The 5,725-nt window shown below is 41.2% G+C and overlaps 1 non-coding gene across 1 annotated transcript; it reads left to right on the top strand.

The window, feature by feature from the left end:
• Positions 1-5,127: 5,127 nt before the first annotated feature.
• LOC148846208 (small nucleolar RNA R71) lies at positions 5,128-5,234 on the top strand. Its single transcript, XR_016102689.1, has one exon. It is a non-coding gene; the product is annotated as a small nucleolar RNA R71 (small nucleolar RNA).
• The last annotated feature ends 491 nt before the right edge of the window (positions 5,235-5,725 follow it).

Below are 5,725 nucleotides of genomic sequence, written 5' to 3' on the forward strand. Positions count from 1 at the left end.
GAAGGAAGTTAGGGCTAGTCATGCTGAAAAGCATATTCAGCTCCCCTTTTCTCATGCATAAATCAAATTGGGTCATTCACAAGAATAAAAACTTAACAAGTACATCAGTCTCCCTCAACTCATTGAATTCCTTCTAAAAAAATCATCAAATAAATAGTAATGAACTTGAGGGGTTCCAGTCTTTTTTGGTTATGTCATTGCCTGCATATGTGTGTTGTGGTGAATGAGGTGCATGGTTTCAACCCCCATACCCTAGCCTCGGTCTCACTCCCCCACACCTAAGATGAACATTGTCCTCAATGTTCGTAGTGTTAGGGAGTCACACTTGCTAGAGCAAACTGAAGAAAAGAAAATGATGAATTGAGTCCTTAAAGAATTGGAATTTTGAGAAAAAGATCTTTATTTTACTAACTAATATTCTAAAAAGATAAATGACAAAAAGATTCCTTAACTTGTTCATGAGCAAGCATAAGAGATTATTGGTTATCTAGATAAACAGTGAATGGAGGGGGTACAGTACTGCCCATTAAATATGGTTTCAGGCGCTGACCATTTACTTTAAACGTGCCCTGAACCGGGTGGGTGAGTTCTATAGCCCCATGGGGAAAAACCTGTGAAATGGTAAAGGGTCCAGACCACCTGGATCTCAGCTTACCTAGAAACAAGCGGAGACGGGAATTATATAACAATACCTGTTGGCCTACATAAAAGTCCCATCTCAGCAAGTTCTTATCATGCCAGTTTTTTATTCTTTCTTTATAAACTTTGGCATTCTCATAGGTGGTAAGTCTGAATTCATCCAATTCATTCAATTGCAACCGCCTTTTAGCCCATGTGGCCTGAATGTCAAAATTTAAGAATTTAAGAGCCCAATAGGCCTTGTGTTCCAATTCAACTGGTAAATGGCATGCTTTACCAAAGACCAATCTGTAGGGGGACATGCCAATAGGTGTCTTAAATGCAGTTCTGTATGCCCATAATGCATCATCTAATTTGATGGACCAATCTTTTCTGGCGGATGCTACGGTCTTTTCCAGAATTCTTTTGAGTTCCCTGTTAGCCAACTCCACTTGGCCACTGGTTTGAGGGTGATAAGGGGTAGCTAATTTATGTGTAATTCCATATTTCTGCATTAACCTCTCAAATTGGCTATTGCAGAAGTGAGTTCCCCTATCACTAATTATAGCTCGCGGAGTGCCAAATCGGGAGAATAGCTTCTTTAGGAAGTGTACTACCCTTCTTGAGTCATTTGTGGGTAAAGCCATGGCTTCTACCCATTTGGATACATAGTCAACTACAACGAGGATGTACTTATTCCCAAAAGAATTCGGGAAAGGTCCCATGAAATCTATACCCCAAACATCAAAGATTTCACAGATTAAAATATTGGAAAGGGGCATTTCATTCCGTCGGGAAATGTTTCCCGATCTTTGGCATTTGTCACATGTGGACACATACCGATGGGCATCTTTGAAGAGTGTGGGCCAATAAAAACCTGATTGCAAAACCTTGGCTGCAGTGCGACTAGCTCCAAAATGACCTCCTGCTTCTTTATCATGGCAAAATTCGAGTACCGACTCCATCTCCTCCTCGGGGACACATCTCCTTATGATCTTATCTGCACACAATTTATACAAAAAGGGTTCCTTCCACAGATAGTATTTTACATCAAAAAAGAATTTTTTTTTCTGTTGATATGAAAGGTTAGGAGGAAGGACTTGTGCAGCTAGATAATTAGCAAAATCAGCATACCAAGGATATGAGTATTTCTGTATTGAGTACAACTTCTCATCTGGAAATTCTTCTCGAATGTTGTTGGTTATCTCCTCTTTTGAGCTTACCGTGTCCAACCGGGAGAGATGGTCAGCAGCCAGGTTTGCAGCACCCTTCAGGTCTCTAATCTCAATGTCAAACTCTTGCAATAAAAGGATCCACCTGATCAGTCTTGGTTTTGAGTTTTGCTTGGTAAGCAAGTGCCTTAATGCCGAGTGATCTGTGTGGACAACAACCTTGGATAATATCAGATATGAACGAAACTTATCAAGTGCAAATATTACTGCTAACAGCTCCTTTTCTGTGGTGGTGTAACTGAGTTGGGGTCCAGTCAAGGTTCTGCTAGCATAGTAAATTGGCTGAAAATGTTTGTTCATTCTTTGTCCTAAGACAGCTCCTATAGCAAAATCACTCGCATCACACATCAATTCAAATGGGAGGGTCCAATCTGGTGCTACCATGATAGGTGCATGGATCAATTTTGTCTTTCAAGATGTTGAAAGCATGAAGACATTCAGTTGAAAATTCAAAAGGCACTTCTTTTTGAAGCAAGGTAGATAATGGCTTGGAAATTTTTGAGAAATCTTTAATAAATCTTCTATAGAATCTGACATGTCCTAAGAAACTTCTCAAAGAACGAACAGATGTTGGGGTTGGTAATTTTTCAATTGCCTCCACCTTGGCCTTGTCGACTTCTATACCTCTTTGAGAGATCTTGTGTCCAAGCACTATGCCTTCTTGCACCATAAAATGACATTTCTCCCAATTTAACACAAGATGTGTTTCTTTACATCTAGTAAGCACCTGTTCCAGATTATTCAAACATGCATCAAATGAAGAGCCAAAAACTGAAAAATCATCCATGAAGATCTCAATAAATTTTTCAACCATATCAGAAAATATAGACATCATACATCGCTGAAAGGTTGCTGGGGCATTGCATAACCCAAAGGGCATCCTTCGGTATGCAAAGGTTCCATATGGGCAAGTAAAAGTGGTCTTTTCTTGATCTTCTGGTGCAATTGGTATCTGGTTATACCCTGAATATCCATCCAAGAAATAATAATACTCATGCCCGGCTAGCCTCTCCAACATTTGATCCATAAATGGGAGAGGGAAATGGTCCTTCCGGGTGGCTTCATTTAATTTTCTATAGTCAATACACACACGCCATCCGGTAACGGTTCTAGTAGGGATGAGTTCATTTTTCTCATTTGGAACAACAGTCGTACCCCCTTTTTTGGGCACAACTTGCACAGGGCTTACCCAAGAACTATCAGAAATAGGATAAATGATCCCAGCATCTAACAACTTAATTATTTCAGCCTTTACCACTTCTTTCATGTTGGGATTCAGGCGCCTTTGGGGCTGAACGGAAGGCTTGCTGTCCTCTTCCATCAAAATTCTGTGAGTGCAGATTGATGGATTAATGCCTTTGATATCTTCTACCTTCCAAGCTATAGCAATTTTGTGTTCCCGCAGCACTCTTAATAATTTTTCTCTTTGTAAGGGATTCAGTGCTGCGGAAATTATCACGGGGAGATCTGATGGTTCCTCAAGGAAAGCATACTCTAAATGGGATGGTAATTGCTTCAGTTCAAGGGTGGGGGGTTCTTGGGGTGATGGCTTACCTGATGGTCCGGGCAATTTGCCTAAGTTCTCTAATTTAAGAAACCCCTTTCCCTTGAAGTGAGGCTTATCGTTCAGGTATGCTATCGTGAGGTTTATTTTTTCATTTTCTGCTTCTTCAAGTTCTCCCTGCTGGAGGTAGAGTTCAAGAGGATCAGTTATTCTACATACCTGGAAGCATTCATCAATTGTCAATTCAATGGCATCAATCATAAAACAAGAATCATCACTAGAGGGTGCATGTTTCATAGCATCAGACATTTTAAAAATTATCTCCTCATCTTGTATCCTAAGGCTGAGTTGTCCTTGTTGGACATCAATCATTGCTTTCCCGGTAGCCAGGAAAGGTCTCCCTAGGATAAGCGGGACCTCCACATCTTCTTGCATGTCTAACACAATGAAATCAACTGGAAAAATGAATTTGTCAACTTTAACTAACACATCTTCTATGATCCCCCTAGGATGTCTAATGGATCTATCAGCCAATTGTAATGCCACTCTAGTGGGTTGGGGTTCATTCAACCCCAATTTCTTGAAGATAGAATATGGCATTAAATTGATGCTAGCTCCCAGGTCACATAAAGCTTTTTCAATTTTTAAACTGCCAATGGTACAAGGAATAGTGAAACTCCCTGGATCTTTGAGTTTCTGAGGCAGCTTGTTCAGAAGGATAGCAGAACATTCCTCATTTAATGCAACTGTAGCCACATCTCCCACTTTCCTTTTGTTTGCCAATAATTCCTTCAAAAACCTTGCATAGTGTGGCATCTGGGCTAAAGCATCAGCAAAAGGAATATTAATATGTAAACTTTTAAATATTTCAAGAAACTTACCAAATTCCTTCTCCAATTTTTGTTGCTTCAGCCTGTTAGGGAATGGAACTTGTGGTTGTTGGTGCATCCCTTGTTGTGCTTCTAGTTGTTCCGTCTTCTGTTGTCTGGTCCCAAGGCTTGTTTCTGCCTTGGGTTCAGCCCAATTCTTCTTTTCTACCTCAGGCAACTCTTTTCCACTTCTTAAGGTAATAGCTTGCACCTGCTCTCGTGGATTCACTTCAGTGTTGCTTGGAAGAGTTCCCGGCAGTCTGGAAGAGATTAATTGTGCCAATTGCCCCACTTGGTTTTCCAGATTTTTGATTGAGGCTTCCTGGTTCTAGAACCTAGTTTCTGCACCTGCTATAAATTTTGTCATCAGTTCCTCCAAATTGGATTTTGGTTCAGGCTGATGATAAGTCTGGTGGAACGGCTTGGAAATATGCTGATTTGGCCAGGACTGATTTGAATGTCCCCTCCATCCTGGATGAAAAGTATGGTGACTCTGGTAACCCTGCTGTCTTGCGAATTGCTGACATAGTCAACTTGTTCAGTAGATGGTCTGAACTGATTGCCAACTTGGCAGTCTGTACTAATGTGGCCTCCCCCACACAATTCACAATTAAGAGGCTGCACATGCATGGCAGCTATCTGCATTTCATCTATTTTTTTACTGAGTGCTCCTATTTGTGCAGCTAGTGCTGTATAAGTGTCAACATTATGCAAGCCTTGCTGCTTCCTAGTTTGAGTCCTTTCCGAATGCCATTGATAGTTGTTGGCTGCCATTTCCTCAATAAGTGCATGGGCAACCTCAGGAGTTTTATTATTTATGGATCCTCCGGCTGCAGCATCTAATATGGTCTTATTTGAGTCAGTAAGACCATTATAGAAAGTCTGCACTTGCAGCCAAATGGGGAGGCCATGGTGAGGAACCCTCCTTAGTAGCTCCTTGTAACGTTCCTAGGACTCATAGAGAGATTCCCCCTCTTGCTGGAAAAAAGTAGTGATGTCATTCCTCATTTTAGCAGTTTTAGAAGGGGGAAAATATTTAGAGAGAAAACGACTGGCCATTTCGTCCCATGTGGCTATAGATCCTGCCGGTAATGAGTTCAACCAAGCTTTGGCTTTATCCTTCAAAGAAAATGGGAATAACCTCAGCCGGATGGCATCATCACTTACCCCATTGTGTTTGAAGGTGTCACAGATTTCCAAGAAGTTAGCAATATGGGCATTCGGATCCTCATGGGCCATACCACAAAACTGAACCGTATTTTGTATCATTTGGATTATGGCCGGTTTAATTTCGAAGTTATTGGCAGCAATAGTTGGCCTGATAATGCTGGAGACAGTCCCGGTGAGGGTGGGCTTGGCATAATCCATCATAGTTCTTTGTTCAGCCATTTCTTGTGCTTCTTGTCTGACTTGCTTAGCAGCTCTCAAACGGACACGGAGAGTCTGTTCAATCTCCGGGTCGTAAAGGATATCTTCCAGTTCAGGTCTACTTGTCATAAACT

This window comes from Nelumbo lutea, chromosome 7 (genome assembly GCF_056320005.1).
Source record: "Nelumbo lutea isolate HS-2025 chromosome 7, American lotus-T2T, whole genome shotgun sequence".
Taxonomy (NCBI): Eukaryota; Viridiplantae; Streptophyta; class Magnoliopsida; order Proteales; family Nelumbonaceae; genus Nelumbo; species Nelumbo lutea.